The sequence below is a fragment of the Apodemus sylvaticus genome, chromosome 15, assembly GCF_947179515.1.
Source record: "Apodemus sylvaticus chromosome 15, mApoSyl1.1, whole genome shotgun sequence".
NCBI lineage: Eukaryota > Metazoa > Chordata > Mammalia > Rodentia > Muridae > Apodemus > Apodemus sylvaticus.
The window spans coordinates 19,065,334-19,080,824 of record NC_067486.1 but is presented as its reverse complement, the minus strand read 5'-3'; positions in this window follow the sequence as shown (position 1 = coordinate 19,080,824).

The window sequence follows — 15,491 nt, the reverse complement described above, 5'->3', positions numbered from 1 at the left end:
ATTATGCAGTCATTATTTGTTCGTTGTTTCAGGTTGCTTCCTTTGCTAAATTTTTTGAACAGAAGAGAAATCAATATAAGGGAGCAATTATCTCTGTGGTAGGAAATTTAAGTAAATTTTGGGGAAGGGAGGGTGAATATGTATAAACCCTGTGAAGCCACTGTGATCAAGCCCCATTGGGTAGAGTTAGATCATTCTTATTGTTCTTAATCCAGGCACAGAGAATTGTACATCACCAGTCAAACTATGAATGCTTAATTGCATAAGATTCATACAAACAGTTAACTAATTGAAGATTATTTTTCATTAAATAATTGATAAATTGTTAATAAATACATCAAATTATTGGACTAAGTCCAATCACATTGGACTAAGTATCCTGGTTTTAGAATCATGATCTTAAATGTCTTTCAGAAGAGATGTAACAAACAAATAAACAAAAAAACAAGCTCTTTCTCTTAAATCAGATTTTCACTTTATCTTCTAACAAATAATATTTGGAGCTTGAAATGTGAGAGATCAATTTCTACCTCCAAATCTATGACAGTTGAGTAGGTGGTACATTGGCAAAATTGTGTCCATCCATCCTAAAACTATTAGTTCCAAGGCCTGCTGATAGAAAAATCAATGCAATACAAAGAATAACAAGTTAATGTAAGATTGAGATCCTTTTTATATCTTGATTATGAGATGAACCTAAGTTAATTCTGACATACTTTAAAAGAAAAATTGTAAGTGATAATAATATTGAATGTGAACTAGTTACAACTTGAAGAGATTAGTCATATTGACTTGAAGATCTCTATAATGTGGTAAACATACCACACATGAACACACATACATACACACACACACACACACACACACACACTTACTTTCACATACACACTACCATATTTTTTAAGGAACAATTAAAAATTCTAAAAACGTGCATGAAAGAATATTTCTATCATGATATGCAGCATATTCTACAATGCAACTTATATAGTATTAAAAACACCATTTTATCTTGATGAATATCTTTGCTTATAGCATGTTGTCAATTCTCCAACAATATTAATAACACACACACATATATGAAAAAATCAAACTTGTACTTTTAGCTTTTCAATTTTTTGTTTGTTTTTAGTTTCACAAAAGCAATGCTTTCTGCCAGTGTATAATGTCATTCTGAGTATTTCCTGGATTAAAATTTAACAAAATTATGAATTTTTTGATTCCTCTGCTACTTAGGATACCAGCATTTTTATTTTTTTTCAATCCTTAATATAGCCCTGTTGATTAGTATAGAGCTTTTATACTAGTCTTAGTCAATATTGGCATACTTCTAATTTCTATTCATATAATCAGATATACTGTGAGCACCTCAATGCATGCCTTAGAATACCCATTTGCAAAATATTATATCAAGTTACATATTAGATAATATTTTTTGTTTAAGGAAAAGAGATATCTTTTTCTCCTCATTATTTTAATTTTATTTTATATTAGTATGTTTATTTGATAAATTAATGAAAATAAAAAATGTGTGTATTTCACACTGAATGAAAAAAATAAGATGGATTTCAGTTAGGTAAAAAATCTACTAAAATAAAAATTGATATCAGAAGAAATGAAGAACAATTAAAATTAGTTAATTATACATTTAGATTGTTGAGACTAACAGAAATGTTTCTCAATTATTTACAAAGAACAAGAAACCATGGACTACTTAGAAATTTCAGACAATGCACAAGATATGATTATTATAGATTTAAAATTAGCTGACAGTAAATGGATTAGCTTATTGATAATATTATTAAAATAAATTAAGAAATAAATGCTTCCTTTTTAAAGAAAATTCCAAGTTTTCTCTCTAGATTTCAAAAGTCTAGTTGAATTGCAGTACCACTGTTAAATACATGTATGCTCCAAATAATAGAGAATGGTGTAAATCATCATGATTAGACAACACATATTTGAGGAATTTAAACACTCTTTTGAAGATTCATTCGTAAATATGTTATTTTCAGAAAGATGGAATGACAAGAAAAGGATAAAGTAAAGAAAGAGACGTATATAGAAGAGTACATAGATGCAGACAGACAAGCACACACACAGATATACACGTGAACACACAGAAGCATTGCTTTATTTATGACATAGTAAATCATAATGAAATAAATAGGCTTTAGTAACTTTAGTAACTACTTGTCTACATATTTTTGGAGGGGAAAATGAACCTTTAACGTTCTTTAATTATTAACATATTCAAAAGTGCCTTTGGCCAGCCATAAAATATAAATATATTTTAAAACCGAGAACAAGCGTTGAGCCTACATTGTGTGTCTTGAAATAGCCAACCAATGAATTTCCAAGCAAGATGCATAAGGTATGATTTGAAAATGAATAAAGAACTATCACTGGCACTTTTAAAATCTACTAACCAGGTACGAGATAGATGGGCTTAGATAAAATTCCTTTGGGGGAGGGCAGTTTTTATTTCTGATGTACACCAAGATTCCACCAAGAGATCTTGGTAGGGTTCAGAAAAAGACATTGAATACTTTGTGTGGAAATATGTATGCTAGAACCAGGAGTTTGTAATGTTTGTTCCTTCGTGTAAGGCTGATGTGGGTTCTTTGGTTTTACTGCATCTTTTTTCTCCACCTAGCAGCTTTATCTGCCCTTCCTCTTGGATTTGGCTGTGAGTAGCTTTTCCTAAGTAGCCACTTAGGGGGCTCTTTGACACCTTATAACCTGAAGATTTCATCTTTTTAGAAGAAAATGCAAAGGAGGATTTATTTTGAATTTCAATCAATTGGAGCTTATCAGATTCTCACAGGGACCTGTGTGGAGTCGGAGAACATGGCCATCTATCTGCACACCTTACAGATCTGGAGTTTATGGAACAAAAAAAAAAAATCGTGGATGCAATGAGGTCAAAACAAAGTAGGCAGCAGAAAGGAAGGTGGAAAGAAGAGATTTTTCTGCTGTGGAAAACTGTAGGCTACAAATCATACTTCAGAGATGTGCAGCCTGTCTATGAAAAGGAGTTTCAGTATGGATTATGTGCGTGGGCCTTAAACCATTGAAATGTCCATGGCCTTTAAGTTTAGAGTGGAATCTCTTCTCCAGACAGAAACTGCAAATGGTTACAACACAAATCAAATCTGTGCATCACTTGAGAGGCTTACAAGCATGCAAGGATACTGGCTTGGTTAAACCTCTTAGAATCTCTGATTTTTAACTATAGTTAGGACTTCATCCCACCCAGCAAACCAGAATGCAAATTCAAGGTAGTCAGTAATCACACTGTAGGCCCTGCCTATGTCAAGTAACCACAGCTCCTGAGTTATATGCAACAGCATAACATTGTCCAAAATGCATGCAGTACTTTGTGGACCTTGATGAATGTATCATCATCAGTGTTAAAGGATTCACTTCTAAATTCAATGGAGAAAGAATTACAGTGCCTAAGAGTCTCACATTGTTTAGGATTCAAAATTTAACAAGAGCGTCTGTTATTCCCTAAAAGCTATATTTCTGTATGGACCAAAGAACTTGCCAAGACCTTTTGCTGTCTTTTCTCTCACTGAAAAATAAGTAAGAATTGAAACCCCAAACAGCAATATCAACTTTAATGAGCTGCTCACGTGAACAGATGTCCATTGTACAGTGAATACCGACTGATTTCTCTCTTGCATGTGTCAAGGCCTCAGACTGTGAAAGAACAACAGGTGCAGAAATGAAAGGGGTTTTATTTCCCCAGATGAAGTCATAATATGCAAAATTCTCTTCTTAATGTTTGTGTAGAGCGACTGCCTTAACTATATTGTAGAAAACAAACCTATTTAAACATCTTTTTTTAAATAAATTATCTGCTAATATTTTCCATCAGTCTACTAAGTTTGTAAATGAAAATATTGATCTTTGGAACTTACTTAAAAGAAAGAGTTGGATAGATTCCTCAGGGGTTAAACACTTGCTATGCAAATATGAAGAAGTGCATTTGAAGCTCCAGAACCCACACTGTGTGAACATTGTGGTTACATATGATTCCAGCCTTAGAAAACCAGGACTTGGGATCCACAAAGCAAGCCATGTCACTGAGCATCAGGTAGGATCGAGAGACTTAGCAACTCCAGTTCTAGGGATCTAATAATCTCATCTCCATTTCATAGTTACCAGATATTCAAATGGTGCATATGTACATATAGGCAATACACTCATATACTTAAAATTGTGCATATATGTACATATACATGTGTATATATGCATATGTATATGTACACACACAAACACACACATATACATATATATATATGTATAATGTAGTCATATATATGTATGTATAATATAGTCATGACAGCCATATTTTGGAGATGGATCATTTAATGTTTTGTGCATGGAAGAATTTACTGCTGGAACACTTTGTTGAGATACTTATACAAGCATGACCAACCAAAGAAATAGATATTGTTCCTAATATAAACTAATAATAAAGTTATTTGGTCAAAGCAGTGACCATTTTAATTTTTAAAGCATTTATTTTATTTTTGAAACTATAATTGTATTATATCCACCATCTCATTTCTCCCTGCAAACATGTCCATATAACACTTTTTGCTCTCTTCCATCATTTTTTCTTATTAATTGCTGTTACATACCTATATGCATTCTAATATCATTTACCAATGCTTAAATACAACCAACTCTGTCTGTATAATGCATTTGCTTGTATGCTTTCAAGACTGACCATAAATACAGTCCTCAATCCACATAAGGCAAATTCCCTTTGAAACAGATGTCGAGCATTACAGTTAACCACAACTCCAAAAGATAGTGCAGTCCAGTCCTAATGGGAAGATTTACAACACTACTGTCACCCATAAGGATCAGACATAATTGTAGAAGTGGTGCAGAAAGACTAAGTGCCAGTGAGATTGTGTCTCCTAACAATATCAAAAGCTATAGAATAGGGCTTAATAAATGGCAACCTGAATGGACCTGACAGAAGAAATCAACAATAGATAAACTAATATGTATAGGGAAATACCAGGAGAGCTTAACCCCTTCTGAAGAACTAGAGGAAACTCAAGAAAGGTGAGAGTGTAGAGGTGGTCTTTCCCAAATGTGTGCACACCCACTGGTTATCATTGGGTAATAATCCCATGCCTATAATCCCAGTATTTGTGAAGCAAAGATATGTGGAGCTCTAGCTTAAAAGAAAAAAGTAAAACAATGAAATAAAATAGAAAAAGTGCTTGCTTAGTGAAGACGGAAAATATCGAAAAATCTGAGGAAAAATGAAGCAGGTTATAATTTTAGTTTCAAGTAAATTGCGGATTTTTTATTGATTGCTATAATATGGGAGATAAATTAAATAGTAATATGAAAGATTTTCAGACAAGTGGTTAGGACTTCTTGGGGAGAAGATGAAGTCAGCAATTGATCCTGAGAGAGAGGTACTTATGGAAAGAGACATGCAACTTATTTGGGTATTCTGAAAGACAAATGGACAAAGAGCAGGAAAGACAGGAGTGTTCTATTACATTAACTTACATTATTATGTATAAGGTAATTATGGCCCTGAGTGAGGGGTATAAATTAGGGTTCAAGATGAAAATTGAAAATTGGAAATGGACATACAATTAAATAAAGAGTTTTATCTTAAAAAAGGAAGCCACCAGGTTGTGATGGTCACATCTGGGTTCTTTTATGATACCTGGAAGTACTTATAAATTATCACTCCCTTAGCATGTGTTTATTTGACTCAGCTTTTGTTATAGATATACTATTCCTCTGTGGGTGGTCCAATCATCACTGGCTTCTAGTGTGTGGCTGAATGATGCATATATCGTCCTGATTGCGTTTATGGAACTGTTTATTTTATTTGTGCTCCCCTTTCTGCATGTGTGATTGTGTATTTGTATGTGGTACCTACCTCCAGTTGTAGCCAAGCAGATAAAAATGTTCATAACACTCAGCTTTACATTAATATTTTTTTTGTGGTTACTCATTTGCTCTTTTTTTCTTTTTTTTATTTGATATAATTTTTTATTTACATTTCAAATGATTTCCCCTTTTCTAGCCCCCCACTCCCCGAAAGTCCCATAAGCCCCTTTCTCTTCCCCTGTCCTCCCACCCATCCCTTCCCAGTTCCCCGTTCTGGTTTTGCCGAATACTGCTTCACTGAGTCTTTCCAGAACAAGGGGCCACTCCTGCTTTCTTCTTGTACCTCATTTGATGTGTGGATTATGTTTTGGGTATTCCAGTTTTCTAGGTTAATATCCACTTATTAGTGAGTGCATACCATGATTCATCTTTTGAGTCTGGGTTACCTCACTTAGTATGATGTTCTCTAGCAAATGGATGCATTTGCCTAAGAATTTCATGAATTCATTGTTTCTAATGGCTGAATAGTAAGTACTCCATTGTGTAGATATACCATATTTTTTGCATCCACTCTTCTGTTGAGGGATACCTGGGTTCTTTCCAGCATCTGGCAATTATAAATAGGGCTGCTATGAACATAGTAGAGCATGTTAAAGTCTGTTTTACAGAGAAGATTAATCACATGTTAGCAATCAGTATTTTTATTATTTTCATGATTATTATTTTTTTGTGCCTCTGGCCTAAGGACTTGGGGTCTAAAGCAATCATCAGCCATTCTAAGGATTATAGACTGCAAAAGACAAAAGGAGGGGATGAGCTACAGACTTTTTTCTTTGCTTTAGTCATCATTGCCTTCATTTCATAGCGAGGAAGGACATGATTGGAAGGTGAGGCAAAATCTACAAGGTCCCAACCTTCCTTGGTTCTCAACTATTTGAACTGCCCAAGACTTTCATAAGTAGGTGAAAATACAAACCACTTTTCATTATTGATGATATACCATCCCATGAAGGACATGGGATATTTTTCCCTCTCTGGATAGCAGAATTCTGAAATACTCATACTTTTGGGGATGAAAATGTTGGGTATGTTTTTTATTGAAAATAAATTTTCTTATATAATATATTCTGATCATAGTTTCCATCCCCTGGCTTGTCACAGATCCTCCTCATCTCCTATCCTACTCTCTGGCATGCCTTGAAAGAGGTTCAGTTTTTCACCCAGATCTTCATAAACAAGTGGAGAAAATGCCTCTATTTATTAGAAGCCAAATCACATGAAGAGTTCATGAAGGCATGTGTTGAAATTAGTCAAGGACATAAATCTATTGCTGGAATTACCAGAAAAATGCCGGCACTATTAGAGATCCACACAATAACCATACAAATCAGCTAGAAAATTATTTGCCTATAAATCTTAATCTACTATGATTTTATTTTCTTCTCATCTATTTGCTGTGTGGCACTGCTAGATTTAGGTGCTAACTCTATTACTTGGAAATAGGCTTTCCCTAATAAACCTGACATTTCTTAAGGGCCGCTTTTGTAGAATCATGCTCCTGCATCTGAGAACCCTAATTCAATACCCTTCACAGAGACTCAGTTCCTTTCAGACTACAATGCAATACAAAAGAAAAAGAAAAACAAAATCGCCTAAAGAGATTAGATCAGGGATAAGTTCATAAAGCTTTTCATTCCTTCTAATTCAAAATGCAAAAATATTATTTAACATGGCCCTCTCTATTTTCCCTTTACCTTTGCTTCTCAGTCAGCAATGGGCAAAACTCAGGTTTTTAATTATTTTTGAATGCATTTTTACTTTCATCTGGTGTTGATAAGGTTTAAGTTTTCAACTCTTGCAACTCCAGGTTTTTATCTCAAATAACTCGTTGATTAAACGTTACACATATTCAGCTTTCAAGTAAATAGTGAGATCGGTTTTCAAGTTGGCATTTTCATTTTAAGAACATAACTTGAAATAACATGACTAATTGGAAAACAGAGTGAGATACCATGTTTGCCTCTCACAGAAGTCCTGGCAGCCAAGGATTTTTTTCCAATTATATAAAGTCAACATTTCTTGTGAAAGTGTGAATTTAACCAAAATTACATTACAGACTATATTCCTGAAATTGTGTGTGTATGTATGCATGTGTGTGTATGTGTGTGTGTGTGTGTGTGTGTGTGCGCGTGTGTGGCACTAGGACTAAAATTATGACCCTATGCATACTAGTCAAATATGCTCTCATTGAGCTACAACCCCCAGCCCCAACACTCTCTCTTTAACTATCACATATAACTCCATCTTTTGTATCACATACACACATACACACACATACGCACACACTCACATGCACGCACACACATGCACACGCATACACATGTGCATGCACATGCACACACACATGCACATGTGTATACATATGCACATGTGCACACAATGCGCATACGTACACACACATATGCACACACGCACACACATGCACATGCATACACACATGCATACACACACATGCACACACACATATGCACACACAAGCACATGCACATACACACACATAAATACACACACACATACACACATATGCAAACACATGTACACACACACATGTACACACAGAGACACACATCTTTTCAATTATCACAGGCAAATAAGTCTTAAAGTGTTTTCATCTGTTGATTGCAAAAACCATCTCCACATTTTTCTCAGGAAATATAGATTTTTCCATAAACAAATACATGGAATAAGGTGTCATGTACCAATTACTATTCTAATTATCCTATGACAACCATGAATTTACTTTATCAATAAATACTAATTGTGAATAAAATGAGGTAACACCTTGCACTCAAAATTTCAGAAAATAGTTTGTATAGAGAGGGCTTGTGGGACTTGCGGGGAGTGGGGACCCAGAAAAGGGGAAATCATTTGCAATGTAAATAAAACAATACAATAAAATAAAATAAAAAGAAATTTGAAATATGTAAGTAAACAACCATAAGTCATGATAATTTATCACCTCACAGATCAACTATGTTTCTTTTGAAAACATTCATAACCCTTTTCTCTAGAAGTCTTAAAATAAAATTGCTTTTTATCAGGAATCACAACACTTATCTGCAACAGATAGATGAAACTTGGTTGATGGCTTAGTCCCTGGGGTGGAGAGGTCCTTGGTCCTATGAAGGCTAGATAGATGCCCCAGCATGGGGAAATCGAGCGTGGTTAGGTGGGAGAGGGTTGGGTGGGGGGACATCTTCTTGGAGGCAGAGGGTGGGAGGATGGGTTCGGGGTTTTCTGGGATTGAGGAAAACCCAGAAAGGGTCTAACATTTGAAATGTAAATAAAGAATATGTTCAATAAAAAAAATTAAAAAAAGAAAGATGAAACTTAATTTTCTTATCTACCTGTATTTTTGTATACTTTACTTGTCAATTTTCTCTTCTTGCAAACTTTCACTATTTCTTTTCATGACAACTGTCAGTCTCTTACTAGAGTGAGATCAGCAGTGGTTGTTTCCATGTCTCAATGGAAAAAATCAGTATTTATATTTCTGTTCATGGATTATTTCATTTAAAATGTCTTGAAGGTAATATTGTAAATGACAAAATTGATTTGATTTTGTATGACTGATTATGGTTCAAATAGGTATAGCATCATCATTTCTTCATCTATAATTCCTTCAATTGATATGAAGGCTAAATTCTTATCTTGGGTATGTGGGCAGTATATGTATAAAGTATAGGAATGTAGTATTCTCTTAATATAATGAAGTTGTTTGTTTTGTTTTGTCAGTACCTAGTAGTGATATAAGTAGATTATGGTATTTCTGTTTACTTCTTTGAGAAAACATCATTTTTTTCCAAATTAAATATACTATCTTACTTTTTCATTGAAAATGTTTATTTCCTTCTTAACTTTGACATATGGTATATTTTGTCATTTTAATAACAAATATTGTAGCTAGATTGAAATTTATATCATTGTAGTTTGAATGTATCTAAATTAGTGTTATTGTGCCTTATTTATCTATTTCAGGGCCATTTGTGTGGTTTCTTTTTTTTGATCAACATTAGTTTTTGTGATTTTTTTGGGTAAATAGATATTTATCAATTTTGTAGATTATACATGGGTTCTTGTGAATGTTAGGCAACTGTTCTAAAATTGAGCTGAGCCCTGAGCTCCATTCACCAATATTAGTAACATTATCAATATCTTAGTTTAAATTTTGAGTTCTTATATATTTCGTTTCCCACTTATTTGTTGAATGAATAACTTCCAAATATTTTCTTTGATTCTTGAGCCATTTTTTCCTCTGTAGATTTTCCCATGGACTGAGTATAAATACCTTTGCTCTCGATACATACTTACTTATATTTCTTTGTCTCTCCCACGATTAGATGTTAGAAGCCTAACAATGTATGAAATAAGTTCCCTGTTATTTCTAGCAGATGCAGAGTTTCAACTCATTTATTTATGTCTTGTTCTATTTTGAGTGTGGTCTTCTATGCAGAGAGGACAGTCTGGTTTCTTGATGTGGATATGCATCTTCTCATTGTCACTTATTAAAATGTAGGATCTTTGACACTTTGGCAAAATTCAGTTAAAGATAAATCAGTCTGTTTATCTCTACATTGTTTTTCTTTATCATTGACTTTGTATACTTTTCTGTTAGCATCATCTCAATCTCATTAAAGAACTTTGTAGTGTGTTTTTGAAGTTGGAAAACTTGATGTCTTTAGGCATAAAAAAGGTTAGCTCAAAGCTTTTTGGTTACTCTGAGTAGTCTGTGGTTCCATACAAAGTCTAAGAATGATTTTATTTGTTTCTTTGAGGTGGTTATTATTATTTCCCTTTTTAAAGTTTTCTTTTTATTTAAATATTTATTTATTATTATATGTACGTACACAGTAGCTGTCTTCAGACACAGCAGAAGAGGACATTAGATCTCATTACAGATAGTTTTAAGCCACCATGTGGTTGCTGGGATTTGAACTCAGAACCTTCGGAAGAGCAGTCAGTGCTGTTATTGTTTCCTTTGGGGTTTCCTTTAGCATGTTTAAAATTACTAAATAGTGGTGAAAACATTGACAGTAGTAAGTAAAAATACCAACATTAATGATAAATAAGAGTTTTCAAAGCTAGAATAAGTTTGCTTCTCATAAGGATTAATAATGTTAAAAAAATAGGAAAATGATGGAAAAACAAATATCAGAAAGTTTCTATAATTGATAGGCAGATTGTTTATTGCTTTGCAAACTATAATATAAATCCAAGGCAGAATTAAAATGTCTTTGGTTTTGGACTAATATTCAGAAAACAAATTTATTGAGCATAATCGTGAAATCCTCTATACTGAATTAATACCAAAAGATAATTAAATGAAATAAGTTGTTCTATGAATAAAATTAATTATTTCATGTATATGCATATTAAACAAATTGTATTTCAACAATTTTTATAAGAATAGCACATATCCCCAAAATAGTATAAACCACCAGTCACAATTTTAGGTATATTTGATACCTAAAGACTCAAAGATCTTTATATATTTACACTATTTAGAAGACAAATTACTCACTACCTATTTATATTTTAAAACATCTTAGAAACTGTAGCAAATTATAAAATCCAAAGTAACTCTCTAAGAGAAACTTTTGAGTCTTTCAGTGTTGAAAAGTTTTTAAAATGATATCAAATAAAGAAAACATTGATATATTACACCTTAAAATTAGCATAGACACAAATTCTGTAATTAGCGTTCAAAATATACTTTAAATCTTTATCTTGAAGTTCTTTCTGTTTAACCTAGCCGATTCTTCTTTTGTCTCTCAATATTAACATTTTTCACATTGCATCCCAACCACAGACCCCACCCTCCTTTTCTCTCAGGTCTGCCCTTACAAATCCTTCCCCTATTACTTCCACCCCTTCTCCACAGAGAAGGGAAATCTTCCTTGGGTACCTACCCAGTCTGTGATATCAAGTTGCCATGGAACTAACTGCATCTTCTCCTGTGATACCCTACCAGTCAGTTCATGTAGAGGAAGGGGATCTAATGGCAGGCAACAGAGTCAGAGACACGCCCCCACTCCAGCTCCAATTGTTAGGGGACCCACACAAACACCAAGCAGCGCTTCTGCAGCAAATGTGTGTAGAACCTAGGTTCAGGCTCTGTTTGCTCTTTGATTGATAGTCTATTCTCTGTGATGGTGATTTCTCTGTAACTAGTGTGTGTGTGTGTGTGTGTGTGTGTGTGTGAGTGTGTGTGTGTGATATTTTCTGATTTAAGATCTTTATTTTGTTTCCTATTGAGGTGGGTGTCTAACTATACATCTCTGGTTTTGTTGGTATATACAGAGTAGCCTAGGCTAGCCTGAATCTCACAGCCGTCTTCTTGTCTCTACCTCCTGATTCTTGAAGTTACGTGCATAATTCCTACACACTGCCAAGAACTATTTTCAGTAGGATAAAGCTATGATCTGTTACAGACTAAACAGGGGAGAACTTTCAAACTTGTCCCATTTTAATTAACAATACTTGATTTTTCGAAAGAAAAGTACATCAAGACAAAAGCAAAATGACACTATTTATGAAAATATTTAGATTGACATATCTATCCACTTGATTTTAAAAATCTATAAGAAAATACCTTCCAGTTAGTAGAATTTTCCCTTTATTTATATATTTCAGTTTCTGAAGAATTAGTATTTTCTTGGTTAAAAGAAGAACAATATATATGGAAAAATAAAATGCAAATATATCATCTCTATACCACTTTAAATATTCATTTTAATATGGATTCAATAAAATATCAAAGAAGGAACTTTAAAACTAACACTATTGTAATGTGTTATAATTTACAATCAACAGTATATTGAATGTTATGACAGATAACATGAGTGGATATATAATATTTTAATGTTTCTATATTTTTCAAAAATAATGTATTATTGTTATCTTACTGAAGGTGTATCTTTGAGTGTATGTACCCATATAAAATTATTTTTGATCCTGTATAATTCCATATCCTACAACATTAAATGTTTCCATTAAACAGTATTTTTTCTTAAGTGACGTAATGTGAATTGTTTTGGCTCTCCTTGCTTTTGGAGCTGTTCCAGGTTGTAGGATAAATTTCCTCATTTCCCTTCCATGATTCTTCTTGCTTTCATCACCTTCAATGAGCATTTAGCAGTGGTTTATCCCAGTGGTAGAGCCAATACTGAGTCCTCTGGAAATAGTGTCATCGATGAGAGAAGTTTAATGAACATTCATATAGGTCACAGAATACTACATCCTCCTTTTGCTTATCCTTGCAAAGGACCAGTCCCAGATCCCATTTGTAAAGACATTAAGGATATTAAACCCATAGGGATACAGCCTGCCTAATGCCAGGGGACAAGCTGCTTCAGCTAACGAGGCAGTTTCCTACTGGTGTTTAGATCAATGTTCTGTAAATCTTTCACCTATTTCTGTATCAACACACACTTTCACAATACACATACATATATATTTTCTGTCTCTGTCTGCCTGTCTTTGTCTCTCTCTCTCTTGCTCATCTCTCTGTCCCTCCCTCTCTCCTATTCTGTCTTCCTTAATTGATAGCCTCAATTTTATATAGAACTAAAGAAAGATGTGATTTCAACTAATGATAAAACCCGGTAGTCTGACAGACTCAAGTTTTTATTCTAAGCTTTGTGGCTATGTGGTAATGCTCTCAGAGACTAGCATTCAACCTACTAACAACCTGAACACAGTCTGAGCTCACCTGAATATAATAGGTGAAGAAAATACCAGACCTTAGGGTAGTTGAATTTCTCCTTGTCCTTGCCCTTGTCTTTGTCCTTGTCCTTGTCCTTGTGAGAATTCCCTAGAAAACAGTTTCTGAAGCAAATCAGTGTATTAGAAGTCTGCAGAATGCCAGGAAGGGCGTGAGGCATGAAGGGAAGAAGATAAAATATGTCTGGGAGTGTTACTATGCCCACTGAAAATTTATAGCTTATGTAACTGTTTTGAGTGGGATGAGTCTTAATAGGGGCGACAGGGCTGCTGTATTTCAGAACAATATTAGGAGACAAAAGAACGAATCCATCTTCTGGCTCACCCAGCCTCAATTCTAGCCAGTCATATCATTTAGCCTTTCCAGAATCACTAAGAATTCAAAATACCATGCAGGCTCATGGCCAGAACAAAAGTGTAAGGTCAGTACCACTCAATGTCATTTTAGGGGACATGCAATCATAGCTCTGAAGGGACTAGAAATAGTGACTTGGTTTTCTTGTCATAAAGTGATGCCTTGCCTAAGTTAATCAAGAGAGACAGATCTATGCTTCAGAGACCAGATTGATATACATTCTTTTAAGTTAACATTTTAGTTTTTATTTGCGCATTGTTGGGGCTATGGCTGGGGGAATGCGTGTCTAGTATTAGAAGGCATCAGTTGTCTCCTTCCACCATGTATGTAGACACTTAGGGATTAAACTCAGGCTGTAATAGGTAGTTCTCTTGGTACTCACCCAGTATCTGAGGATTCTTTATAGGTCATTACTTTTTTAAGTGTCCACATGCAATTATTTGATAAACACTTTTATCACAATAGTCTTTGAATCTTGAAGCTTAAAATGAGTAGAATTTAAATGGAAATAAAGTTGCAGAGTGGTGAGGAATTTCTGAGAACATTCACCTCGGTTATATAATCTTACATTCTAGTTTATCAATGCAAAGAAAACAACTTGACTTCCCACCAACTCCCAAATTAATGGTTGTCATAACTTGCAAGAACTCTGGTAAAGAGTGCATTACAGAAGTTTTCGGAAACAATTCTTTTTATTTATTTTCACAGACAGATACTGTTAAATATAATTTTGATGTCCTGCAAATCAGAGTTTTCATAATCAGCTCACTATATGTTCTTGTTATAGAATGTATTCACACTTTATTAAAAATACATTAAAAGAAATAAAAGAAATAATCGTTCAGATAAGTAATATATTCAAATATATATTTTATTGTGTAATTCAAAGAGTGAGGACAAAATTTTGGAGCCTGATTTAAAGTGGGTCACGTAGATTTAAAAGTAAATGACAATCCTTCTTTATTAATCTTTTGCATGACAATTTTTGTACATTGCATTTACTGCCTATTCATGTTCTTTGATGAGAAATGCAGACTAAAGCAGTGTGTGTAATGTGTTGACTAAAAATAGCCTTCAATTACATTTTAGACAGCTATGAAGACTAGACTGTATTATCTTTTGAAAGATCAGAACAAAGACCCTTTCACTTCAAGAAGAATGGATGATAAATTGCTCTAATTAGTTAATTTTAATCTTTGAGATGAATAAAAGTTGTCTACATATTATAAACTAGCAGTTTTCTTTAGGGATTAATTTTTTAGGTTGTTTTTTTTTTCCTCTAGGCAATGTACCAAACCACCTGGCTTAATTCTGACCAAAATTACATTTGATCATCTTCTTAAAATTGGAACGCACCAAACACTGCCAAAACTCAGTACAAAAAAATACACTAAATTCAAAAGAAGTCATTAAGCCCACCTTTTTTGTAAGAATTCGTGTTTATTATGAGTCCATCACTTTTCTTTTTTTATATGAT